General features: G+C 34.2%; 1 protein-coding gene across 6 annotated transcripts in view; it reads left to right on the plus strand.

Moving 5' to 3' along the window:
- The window catches only part of WDR72 (WD repeat domain 72), a 203,667-nt gene that overhangs the window by 100,275 nt on the left and 89,717 nt on the right, over positions 1-13,675 (plus strand). The gene's annotated exons all lie outside the window — the stretch shown is intronic.

A 13,675-nucleotide genomic window follows, 5' to 3' on the forward strand; every position in this document is an offset into this window, starting at 1 on the left:
CATTTTTGGTTCAAGTGTGTTTTGAAACAACCTTGCTGGAGCATAGTCTAACAATTTAACCAACATTTTAAAGGCACATATTTTTCACCCTGAAATTCCATTTCAAAGAATTTTTTAAAGAACCTGAAATGTGTTCTATGATTTCAGGCACAGGTATGTTCAAAGAAGGCATAGAAAACAGTGGTTTTCATTTGTAATCTATGGAGAAATGGCTTACTTGGGGAACACTTTGTGCTCTTCCAAACAACCCGAAATTCTGCATCAATAAGATTTTGAGGAGTCATAGTTCAAAGTCAGGGCAATGACATCCAAGTATGCCAAGACCCAAGAGTAGGGGCACCCTAACTGAAGCTCTGGGTAGACAGAAACCCACTGACTGGAGGCAATCTGTTAGGAAGCAAGTTGACTCTTGACTCACCCTATAATTAGGTGCTTAAATGGGTTAGTGTTGTGAGGCACTTATTTTTCACTTAGGTGACAGTTTCTTAAATGAATTCCTCTGGTCACAAAGATGGGCTTGTGGAAATGTGCAGGACTAACACCTGAGGGCTGAATCCCAAGTTACCAGAAACAAAGGCATACTTAATTATTTTTAAACTGTGCTGGCTTTTATTTGTTATTTTTCAAAAAGACCTGGAATAACATCTTAATCATTATGTTTTGGTATTGAATAGCTACTAGAGGGAGGATGCCTTGAAATAAGTATGCTTGCGCTCAATGTTTACATGACTTGGCTGACCTGCACTTTTAGACTCAATGAAGTCTTCTGTAAAAGATCTCATGTTTTATGAACTCTTAACAGAACAAATTCCTGTTGGTATAATGCACTGAGGTTGAGGCACGCTCAGCTATTTAGAGGTTGGAGTGGGTGACAATAATGGTATTGATACTTATACATATGATGAAGACAAAAGGTAAATGTTGAAAAAGAAATTAAAATGTCATAAAAGAAATCCAAGGAAGGCAAGATTACAGCTGGAAGAGGATATTAGAAAAAGTTTGTGTAGGGAAATCTCTTGGGGAAATGAGCTTTCGTTAGGGGTAAAATTTCTGTAGATGGGTGTTAGGGCATTCCCAGCATGAGAAGAGGCACAGAGGCAAAGAAATCAAAAAAGCTAAAAAGTCAAAACTAGCTACTAACAGCAGAAGAATCAGGCAGCAGTGCCAAGCACAGTTTGCAAATAGGAAAGAAGGTTGGGGGAGAATTTGAGTGAGATGAACTAGACTGCGAGGTGCATGCTTCAGGGACCATTGGTCTTGCTCACCACTGAGTCTTCCACATATGGCACAGTGCCTGGCATGTAGTAAATGCTTAATAAACATCTGATAGATGAATGAATGAATCATTAATGAAAAGTGAAGGAGGGAACATGGTATGAGAGGCATTGAAGGAGGACTTCAGAGAAGGAAAAGATGATATTCAGATTTCAGCCTGGTTCACTGGAAGAATGTTGCTGCCAGGGATGTCAGGAGATGAAGTGGACTATCTTAGTGAGGAGACTAGTACTGCAGTACAGATCCAATTAGGAGAATCTGCTCCTCCAGATTTAATTTAATTTAATGGTTTAAAAGTTTTAATGTAGTTAGTCTGGATATTCAATTTAAATATATAATTACTTAATTTAAAAGATTTTCTTGTATTTGCTATTACAATCACTTATATTGTAATTAATTGTGTTTTGGTATGGTAGATCAGGTTATAATTGAATTTTACAAACATTTTCAACTTAATTTCTATAACTCCATGCTGACAGTGAAATAGCTTTAACTGAGATGTTGACATAGAAAACTTTCACCTTTATTGACAAAAAGTATGATTAAAAATTGAACGACATGCCACTTCACTCAAGACTTTAATAAAAGTTTTATACAGAATAAGTAATAGTAAAGTGTAACTTAAAGCCAGGCCACTGATGTGGCCATATACTTATTAACAGTAGTTTTCTAATATACCTCTACTGCATTTTAAATACAATCACCGTACTTTCCTAATATTTCTAATAAATGCTTTCTCATTTGTTCATTTTCTTTTTTTCTTTCATAGCTCCTTATGCATTTTTGTGAATATTATTCCTTCAATTTCTCTTTGATGATTTTTTTTTTCAGTCCATTCTAAAGCATTGATTTCATCTGGAGTAAGTATATATCTCAGCTTTTATTTTTTAGCTATTAGATTTTCAGTGTTTTGGAATTTTGGTTTATAGACTCATTTCTAGAGCAATTTTCTTGTGTTTTTTTCATTTTGGTGTATTTTATTTTCCTTCCTGCCTCTATACTCAGCTGATATTCTCTTTTGGTTTTACTGTTGCGTCTGTCTACCTTTTCAAGGTCCTCAGTCCAGAATAAGGCCTGGACCATACTGATACTAAGTATATTTCTGTCTAATTAGGGAATGAGCTTGTGGGTCGATTTAGTTACAAGTTAAAATTGTTCTAGGTCAGCTACCCTCCATAGTGACGTTAACCTCAGGGGCTAAACTCTAAAGCCTGGCACCTGCTTAAAGGCCTGTGACTTCACTTCCACACTCAGCACTTTGTGTTTCTGTCCCATTTTGGCCCTCGAAGATGTCTATTTTGTTTTTGAGCTTGTCTAAACCTTTTAAAATTTCTTTTAAAAAATATTTCATCCATCACTGGTATCCATTTGGAAGAAATAATTTGCTCCAAAGTCTAAACTTTGCCATCTTGACTAGAAGTCAACTGATATTTTCAAAACCTCTAGGATTTGTTAGTTTGTCATAAAACAGAACTAGTTAATTAAACTTAAAAGCTTTTGCACAGCAAAGGAAACCATAAACAAAATGAAAAGACAACCCTCAGAATGGGAGAAAATATTTGCAAATGAAGCAACTGACAAGCGATTAAAAAAAAATATTTCATCCATCACTGGTATCCATTTGGAATAATTTGCTCCAAAGTCTAAACTTTGCCATCTTGATTAGAAGTCAACTGATATTTTCAATTAAACTTAAAAGCTTTTGCACAGCAAAGGAAACCATAAACAAAATGAAAAGACAACCCTCAGAATGGGAGAAAATATTTGCAAATGAAGCAACTGACAAGCGATTAATCTCCAAAATATACAAGCAGCTCAATATCAAAAATTCTACAAACAATAAATGCTGGAGAAGGTGTGGAGAAAAGGAAACCCTCCTACACTGTTGGTGGGAATGTAAATTGGTGCAGCCACTATGGAGGTTACTTAAAAAAGTAAAAATGGAGCTACCATATGACCCAGCAATCCCTCTCCTAGGCTTATACCTGGAGAAAACCATAATTTGAAAGGATGCATGCACCCCGATGTTCACTGCAGCACTATTTACAATAGCCAGGACATGGAAGCAACCTAAAGGTCCATCAACAGAGGAATGGATAAAGAAGATGTGGTACATATATACAACGGAATATTACTCAGCCATAAAAATGAATGAAATAATGACATTCCTTAGACATGGATCAACCTAGCAACTGTCATACAGAGTTAAGTAAGTCAGAAAGAGAAAAACAAATAGGGTATAATATCACTTATATATGGAATCTAAAAAAATGGTAGAGATGAACTTATTTGCAAAGCAAAAATAGAGTCACAGACATAAAGAGCAAACTTATGGTTACCAAAGGGGGAACGGGGGGATGAATTGGGAGATTGGGACTGACATATATACACTACTATGTATAAAATAGATAACTAATGAGAATCTACTGTATGGCACAGGGAACTCTGCGCAATGCTCCATGGTGACCTAAATGGGAAGGAAATCTAAAAAAGAGGGGAATATGACTGATGCACTTTGCTGTACAGCAAGAAACTAACACAACATTGTAAAGCAACTATACTCCAGTAAAAATTAATTTTAAAAAACGTAGCTATCTGAAGTTTTTTGTAGCAAAGATGTAGGCAGCTACTGTAATTTCCTTTTGTATCCATGTACTGTATTCTCTGCTTTTTGTGGCATGAGTTTTAAAGATAACTTCTTATATATTAGGTATATTAGGTCATAAATTCATCTATGTTGCAGAGTTGTTTCTCAGAAAATTTTCTACTTCAAGAAATTGTGTTACCTTTTCTGTAAATTTACCATGTTTGTTAATCACCATATAATTTCTCAGTGGTAGTGTTCAATACACAGATACCACATTTCCCCCCACCCTCCATCATCTGTGCCATCCTTACTTGAAAAACTCCCATTGTCACAAATCTTTTGATGTGGATACTTTCCCTTGAGTATAGATACATTTTCTAGAATTCCTAATCTTTTTTCTGGCATGAACTACACTTGCAATGCATCAACTGTGACTTCCAGTTTTTTGTTTATTTAAAGAATAGGAAGAATTTAAAAAATTACAGAGTAACCAGAGTGCTGAATCTTTGTATATTTTTATGATTATTTTCTGATCTGCTACATGGCTTCATCCATACCTAGTTAAAAAGAAGTTGTTAGAGTGACTCATCACCATAGAGTCATTCGGATGTCAGGGAGGAAGAAAACGTTCCTGTACCCTTCTAGGTTCTTCTGGCTGGTCTAAGAGTTAAATTGACATGAGACAGATTAACAGGAGAAAATCAAATTTAATTTTATACTTATGGGAATCCCACATACATGAGAGGGTTAGAGATAGAAAGGTAAAATGAGGTATATATGATATCCTGAGCTAAGGAAGGGGATAGGAGTCTGGGGCTTTCAAGGACAGGAGGGTCATTCACAGGATGATAAGCAGAAGAGCACATGTGTGGGTAATTAGACATTTGCCTTGACATATAGATGGAGCCACTTAGATAAAATCTGTCTCTGGTTATAACTCTTTTCTGGGAAAAATCCCCAACTTAAATTCTTCTAGCTAGTTAGGGGAGGGGCAGTAGTTTCTCTTGAACTCTCAGGGTCTGGATTACCTTTAGTTCAAAATAATCCTCATGCAAAAGTGATACATTTTGGGGAGGCTAATTCTGAACCTCTGTACAGATTACTAAATTTTGTTTTCTCAGGGGCTATATTTTACATGCAGAATTCCCCAATTTTTATATAACTTATTAAATTATGCAATTAAAGTTATAAGCCTGGGCAAGAATATTGAGAATGCAAAGGTGAAAGTACCGACAAGCAAACATCATAGTTCTTGTGATTAGAAGGCAGAAAGTAGAACATAGCCTACCAGTGGTCAGGAGGATTGTAAAGCATGGGTTAATCTGTTGAGTTAGCTGTTAAAAAGGTCCAAAAAATTTTTTAATTTTAAACTAAAAATAAAGTTATAATTATTAAAATGTGATTTATATTATATTTAACAAAATTTAGATTATGATTGTAATTATATACTACTTCTTTAGAACAAATCATGTGTTTTGTTTTGTGTATTTTTTTAAATTAAACTGTATGGTACATAATATGTTACATTTTACTTCATGTTTGAATTTTATATTGAATTATATTGAATTTTATATTGAATAATGTAGTTATTTTAGAAAACCATTTAAAAGATAATCAAGTGAAAACAAAAAACAAAAACAAAACAAAACAAAACAAAAAGATAATCAAGTGTTTCACAGGCCTCTCTTATATACTTTATGTTACAAGTTTGTCATTTGAAGCATCTGAATTAATTTTCTCTTCCTCAGTTGTTAACTGGTCTTCTCTGCTGGATTCTTATTAGTCAATGACAATGGGTCTGACTCAGATAGTTCCAACATCCCTGTCTGGATTTAGTGTAATCCTGCATTTTTAATAGTATTTGCTATTTACTTTGCAACTGGATTGCATTATTTGATAATCAGTCAGAACCTGACTGATGGATGTTAGAAAGGGAGGAGTGTTTGGGTACTAATTTTATAAATGATCAGCTCATTAGTAAATATTTTCATATAATGATTACTTTTTCTTCCTTATACATCTCAGTGAATATGGTGTTTCATAAAAGGAATGCTTAGCTAATGAGGACCCTCTGTATATCTTAGAAACAATAAATAAAAAAACATTATTCCATTCTTTGAAAAACTTAAGTTGATAATATCATCTGAAGAATAGATAGAAAAAAACAGACTTGAGAATCCTGACTTGGCTATTTACCAAACGGGTAACTTTGAACAAATCACTTTACTTCTCTGTCCCTCATTTTCCCTTGTGTAAGGGGAAGGGATCAGATTAAATCATTTCTAAATTCTTCTTGCTCTAACAAAACTAAATATCTAAAATATTTGCCAGTTATCATCTATATGTTTTCTCACTTAGGATTTAAATGTTTGTACTGGGTATTATTGCACAAAAATCACAAGAGTGAGCAGGTGAGTGTAATTTTAAGCATCAGTTTTACCAGATGCATTTTGTATCTGTGGTAGGTTGGGCAGGTCAGATTCTTTCAAAACAAACTCAGTGGGGGATCCAATTTGTTTTCAGGAAGAAGTTTTATCAGAACATGTTGTTAGACAGTGTATTTCCACCTTCAAAGACAGAAGGTAAAAACAGTCTTTTTAAACCATTTTGTCTTTCTGAATCAGACAGGAAAAGAAGAGGCACAACTGAACACAGTAAGATGAAGAAAAAAATAAGTGAATAGACATTTTTTTAATAAAGATGTTAGACTTACACCTTCACACCTTTTACATTGTTTTCCTCCAAACGTTTGGGTCTTTTTCGGTTTTCTTTTTTACAGGTATACTGGGCTGTTGAGAGCTTGAATTTTGTGTTGTTAACTTTAGTTTTACCTGTCATTTATTCTGGGTTCTTGCTGATAGCAGAAGAATAATTTCTGCCTGCTGTCCATCTGGGATTCTACTTGTAGACTTTCTGACTCAGTAGCTTTTCCCCAAATCTGTGTACTTCAGACAAAGAGCTCAGCTCTGTGTGCCTCCTTCTACTCCCCACCTGCTGTTTAGAGCATTCACATGTAGATATATGAGTACCATTTTAATCCCCAGCCTCACAAAGTTCAGAGGTTGGAATGGACCATTGTTCTTTAGTGCCACCCTCTTGCTGTCCTGATTGTAAACCATACCTCCACTCTTGCCTCAACCTGAATGTCAGAGAGTAAGACTAAACATGATGTGAAGTTGGGGAAAAAACCAGCACCTTCTGATGTATGCAAAACCTGGACAGTACATTTTGGGGAAGTATCTGCCAAGCAATTAGAGAGCATTCTATAAACAACATGTAAACTAATAACTTAAAATTTATATTTAGCCCTCACATTTTTGCAGTGACATAGATTGAATGAAATACTCTTGTATTTAATTATTTATTCTAGACTTTTTATTGTAACCAGATTGGTGAATGTTTCTAAAACACTCCTGTTATAATGATGGCTTACATATACTTTATCATTCTAAAAGTAATATAATTACATTTATATTTTTACACAACATCATTCAGTCATGATTTAGCAGGTTACTGTTAATAGAATTCTTGTCTGAGTAATATATTGTATATAGGTAACATATAAATATAAATAAGTTTAAGAATTACCGTAACCTTTGCTACACATTACTAAAAGTTATGTATTGCCCAGTTCATGATATGTTAAAACCCAGGAATTACTATTATAGGTATTTATTTGCTTTCTATGTCACTTATGTCTAAAACAATGGTAAATATTGTTTTTCAAATCCTTTGGTGATGTGACTTTAAAAATATACTATTTCTTAAAAGATTTTAAAATGCTCAAACAATGATCACTGGCTAGCATTATAACATTTAATCATTTTAGTACATTCAAATATAACAATGGTTTATACATATTGTCCAATGGACTTATTTCCAAATGGAAGCCAACTTTGTTGTATGTTAAATAAATTTGGAATAACATTTGTGATTTGAAAATATTGTAAAACATCCAGTTGCTCCTGAGGCTTAAGGTGATCACATTTAGGGACAGAAATTTAGGGTTTTTGTTTATGGCAGTACAATGGGCCTATTGTGGTGGTGTGGATCTCAAAATAAGAAGATGAGACCAGACCAGGGAATGTGTATACTGCTAGAATCATTGCTGTGATTTTTGAGTGGCCCAGTAATTGAGGAGGTCTAGCTGTTGTGTCCAGAGAATATTATTGCTTAGGGAAGTGGAAGTGCACAGGGGGGCGAAACCCTGTCTTCAGCCTGCTTCATTAACCCCTAATTCAAAAGAAACTATGGCTATAGTTTGTGAATAGGTGACTTCCTTGCTTAATACCCTTCAAGGGTCATAACTGCTCTTTGAGTAAATTTGAAACTCAACAGTTTGCAGGGCTTCAGTGTAATCTGGCTCCTGTCCTGTCTGTCTCATTCTGTAATACATTCCCGTACTCTACTCTGTAGACAAACTAAGATTGTCACAGTGCATGATCCCTACGTACCTTCTCACTCCTCTTCCAGCCATCACTCTAGGGGGCTTCCCATTCTCTTCCCTTTGCCTGGAATACTTGGCCTCTCACTTTTCTTCAGTTCATTTCTCCTTTATCCTTCAGATCTCAGTTTGGTGTCACTTCTGCTTAGACTCCTACTTGTATCTTTCAGGCTGAGATGCCTTCTTCAGATCTTGCTAGTTTCCTATATTTTTGCTTATACTGCCCTCATCTAAGCTATGTGGTTAGTGCTTGGCACATCTGTCTCTCCCCTCTGAGTGTAAAGAATGTGAGCTGCATCCATACAGATGCTGGGTCTTGTTCTGTATTGGATGGATAGCTTCTCACACCATGTTCTACTTAATACATACTCAGCAAGGACCTCTTGAATGACAGCTGAATGAAAGAAAACCAGGCATAAACCCAAAGGATGGACTGGGAATGGTAACCTTCAAGAACATGAAGTAGCATCTCAATTAGGGAAGATGATACTCAATATTTTTAAGACTCTTGATACATATTATCACAATAATTTTGAAAAATGTTAAGGACATCTAGATCTTATCAGAGTTCACCTTGAAATGATCACTCAACAGTTTGGGATACTCTACTTTTTGTTTGTTACAAATCTGTGAAAATTCTATCTAATTTAAGGGATCAAAACTGGTATAGTATATAAAATTTTATACTTGTTTCCTTTTTACTGGGACAAATGGTTTAAAAACTATTCCCCTCTGTGATTTTTTTTAATCTCCTTTTCTCATTTTTTCTCTTGAGTATATGGCTAAATAATTTTTGTGAGTTCTTTAAATATCTAAAATATTAGCCTTTGATCATTTATGCTGTAATTGTTTTTCTTACACTTTTAAGTTTAACCTGATTAATGCACTTTTTTTTTTTAGAGGTACCTGTTAAAAATATTTAGATAGCCATATCTATTATTACTATTTTCTCTGTCAATTTGTATTACTTTTTTAAAACAGCTTTTGTTTAGTATGGTAAAATATAGATTTTTGTAGGTGTTTTAAAAATAGATATAATCAGAAGGAGTCATAAGAAATCTGCAGTTTTGTAAAAAATCAAACTGTACTTTTCAAATCTAGATATTTTCTATCGACAATATATGTGAAGTTCTTGCTGTGACATTATGTATTTTATAAAGGACTCTTTTTAATATCTACTTAATATTTTAATGTGTGCATATACCATAATGTTTTAGCCAAATCTCTATTATGGAACATTTACTTTCGGCTTATTGATATAGAAAATTTAACAATGAGCATTCTTTTTCATATAATTTTGTGCATCTTTGTAATTTTACCCCAGGATAAATTATTTTTAGAAGAATTTCTGCATCCAAGGGTATATAATAGTTTAAGGTTATTGATACATTTTGCTAATTGCCTTCCATGAAAGAGATACCATCTTACACCCATCACGCAGTGTGTGAGAGTGCCCATTTTCTTGCTCCATTATCAAAACTGAGTATTTTAATTTTTAGTGTTCTTTACAAACCCAATTTCTGTCTCTTTGTAGACTAATAGTCTGAACAACAGCATTGATTAATTCTCTAAAAGAGTGAATAAAGTATTTTAAAATTCATCCTTAAAAATAATACATGTTAGTTTAAATGAAATTTAAGGCAACTCTTAGAGGTGAAAAACAAAATGAGAACACAAATCCAGACAGGAGAGAGAAAGCTGAAAGACCATTTGCTAGTCTCTGGGTTCTCTCAGCTTTGGTTTTAACTGTGACACAGGTAATTAGAGGGAATTAGAGGGAATGTCCAGGCCCAGTGTATTGATGGGAAGTTAGGTTGGAGAAAATTGCGCAAATCCGTTATTCTCTAAGAGCTGTATATGCAGTGAAAAAGTGAACCAAGGTGAGGGATATATTCCACAAATGGAGATAATAAAGATTTTTCTGTTGGTTTTAGCCCAAGATGGATGGGGGAAAGTAGGTTTGCCCGAAAATTGATAACCATAACCTAACTTTACACAGATTGAGGGATAGGATTCACATGACTTGCAAGAAATGAAAAACTCTTAAGGTAAAGTTCTTATTTAAATAGGGACCTGCTGGTGGTACCCCTGAGTACCTGGCAGTCAAAAATACAAATACTCTCTTGAAGAATGCATCTTTAACCCATGTCTCAAAGGATTCTCACCGATAATGTTTCACACATACACACACACACTTACAAAACATATAAGGAAACAGGAGAGCATCAGCAAAATAAAAAAGAGTCATATTCACAAGGATTTCAAAAATTGGAACTATAGATACAGAATGCAAAATAAGTATGCTTAAAGAAATAAAAGAAGGCTTGAAAAGTGTAAGTAAGAAATAACTGACTAAAAAATGACCAATTTGTCAAATAAAACTTCTAGAAATGAAAAATGTAAAAGTTGAAATTTGAAAATCCATGGATAAGTTAAATGACACGATAGAGACCGGGGGGAAGAAAACTGGCAAATTAGAAGAAATTCTGAAGTGATTGCCCAGCATGTGACACAGAGAGACAAAGAGATGAAAAACATGAAAGGGGATAGAGTGACAAATAGCTAATCAGAGTTCCATAAGGGGATAATAGGATAGAGAGAGAAGATATTCAAAAAGACAAGTCTGAGAACTTCACAAAATTAACGAAGGATAGGAACGCTCAGATACAATGTAAGAAAGATTGGGGGAAAACATACATACCTAGAAGAATCACAGTGATTCTGTGATTGTATGCAAAATATTAAAGACAAGATCTAAAAAGCAGCAGAGAGAAAGGCCAGATGGAGTGACAGACTATCAGCTCTCTATGTGACAGGTCAACCACATCAAAGGAAACCAGAAGACTGCAGAATAATGCCTTAAAATTGCTGTGAGAGAATAAGTTAAAATAGTATACTCAGCGAAACTATCTCCTAAGAAAAACATGATTCCTTTGAGAGGATGAACAAAGTCAAAGTTGATTCTTTGAAAAGAAAATAAAAACTGAGAAACTTCTGGCAAGAAAGAAACAAAAGCAACAAAAATAATGTCAGAAATGAAAAAGGACCCATAGTTATAGGTGTTACAGAAAGTTTAAAAATTATAGGCAAATAATATAAATTATATTATAAAGCTATCAAAAGAAATTAAGCACTATCTAAGTAAGTGGGAGATATAATCTGGAATTTGATAAACATCCTCAAATTTATATAAAGGAGTAAAAGAACAGGATAGGAGAAACTACCCAATCACCTCTTAAAGTCTTTTCATGAAGCTGTTATACAATGGAGTATTGTGCAGTCATAGATAAATTGATTAATGTCCCAGGGAAAGAGATCAGTGAGAAAAGGACAAATTCACAAATAACGTTGGAATAATTGAATGTCAAATTTTAAAAAACATGAAAATTATTCCCAATTGGGAACCAAACACAAATATGAAAGAGAAAAGTATGAAAGAATTCAAAAGTTGTGTGGAACTTTAAATTTTGGGAAAAAAATAGGTAAATAATTTTATATCCTCTGGATACCTATAATTTTTAAAGTAAATATTTCATAAATTTGATAGCATTAAAATAGGAATTCAGTGTTCATCGTAAAACACTATTAAAAATAGAGAAACGACAGGCCACAAATAGAGAGAAGTATTTGGACCACATAACCAACAAAAGATTACCTCTAGAATGAATGTATAACCCTAAAAATCAATAAGGAAAAGACAAACGAAAGTTCATAGAAGCCATAGGCAGACACTTTATAGAACAAATGTGAAAAGATAATGAAATATTGCAATGATAATTAAGGTAATAATTAAAAAAAAGAAAATTAAAACTACAAGGGATACTATCTTATATCCCCATATTGACAAAAATGAGATCCTGTATTAATAAGGATGTGGAGCATGGAAACTCTTTATACAGTGCTACTGAGACTTATAAATTGATACAATTATTTGGGAAAATATAACAGAGTTGAAGTTGTGCATATCCTATGAATTATCAATGTCACTCTAGAAAGTTTTGCAGATGTGCACCAGAAGAAAGTCTTCACCGGAAGAATATTCACTGTGCCTTTTTTTCTTTTTGTAATACTAAATCTTGAAGATAATTTAAATATCCATTTAAATGAATAAACTGTAGTTATCATAAAGTATAATACTTTATAGTGGTAAAAATGAAAGAACTACAGCTGTAATCATCAACAAATATGAATCTCACAGTCGCAAAATTCAGCATAAATAAAGCAAATCATGGAAAATTATAAGCAGCATAATTATATTTTTATGAAAATTGAGAACATGCAGAATCAAATAGATTAATTAGGAATAGATATTTAAGATTAGGACACTAAATGAAAGCAAAGAAATCATAAACATGGAATTCAAGATAGTATTTAACCTCTGACAGTAGGCAGGGGTATTGACTCAGAGCAGGTTCTATTTTTTTTTTTTTTGTGGTACGCGCGGGCCTCTCATTGTTGTGGCCTCTCCTGTTGCGGAGCACAGGCTCCGGACGCGCAGGCTCAGCGGCCATGGCTCACGGGCCCAGCCGCTCCGCGGCATGTGGGATCTTCCTGGACCGGGGCACGAACCTGCGTCCCCTGCATCGGCAGGCGGACTCTCAACCACTGCGCCACCAGGGAAGCCCAGCAGGCGGATTCTTAACCACTGTGCCACCAGAGAAGTCCCATAGTTTTACAAAAAGGATTTTTTCCTGCCTAATAGAACACATTTTCCCCCCAAAATATAGTCGTACACCATCATTTAAATATATTTGGATGATATTCCATTGTATATATATACTAATTGTTCATTCAACAAATATTTATAATACTGTATAGTAATAATAATACTGTATAGTAGCATTATTTTATAGGCATTGGGAACAAAGGGATGCACAAAACACCAGGGGTGGAGTTTGAATGATACTGGGGAAGATACACAGTAAACAAATAAATATTTAATATAATATAAGGTAAAAATTAGTACTATGAAGAAAAAAAAGCAAGGAAGAAGACAGAGAGTAATAGGTTGGCATGAGAGTATATGGTACTCAAGTAATGCATCCTAAATGAACAGGAACATAACTGAATTGTGGGAGCCCACCATGCCAGTATCTAGGGCAAAATCATCTTAGAGAAAGAACAAATGCAAGTCCACAAGGCGAGCCTTTAAAATAAAAAAAAAAGGCAATTTGATACTGGTTCACATTTAGGTTACTTCCAATTATTAAAAATTTTAAACAAATTTCGAGAGACCATTTTTGTTAAAAGACTTCTTAAATTACTGCAGGTGCTCTAACTGTTCTTCTCAATTTTCATACCCACTTTTCCCCTATTGTACGTTTTCATGGCTATACTGATAAGAAGATATGAAAGTGTATCTGGAAGAA

The sequence above is a fragment of the Neophocaena asiaeorientalis genome, unplaced genomic scaffold (assembly GCF_003031525.2).
Source record: "Neophocaena asiaeorientalis asiaeorientalis breed wild unplaced genomic scaffold, Neophocaena_asiaeorientalis_V1.1 scaffold391, whole genome shotgun sequence".
Lineage (NCBI taxonomy): Eukaryota > Metazoa > Chordata > Mammalia > Artiodactyla > Phocoenidae > Neophocaena > Neophocaena asiaeorientalis.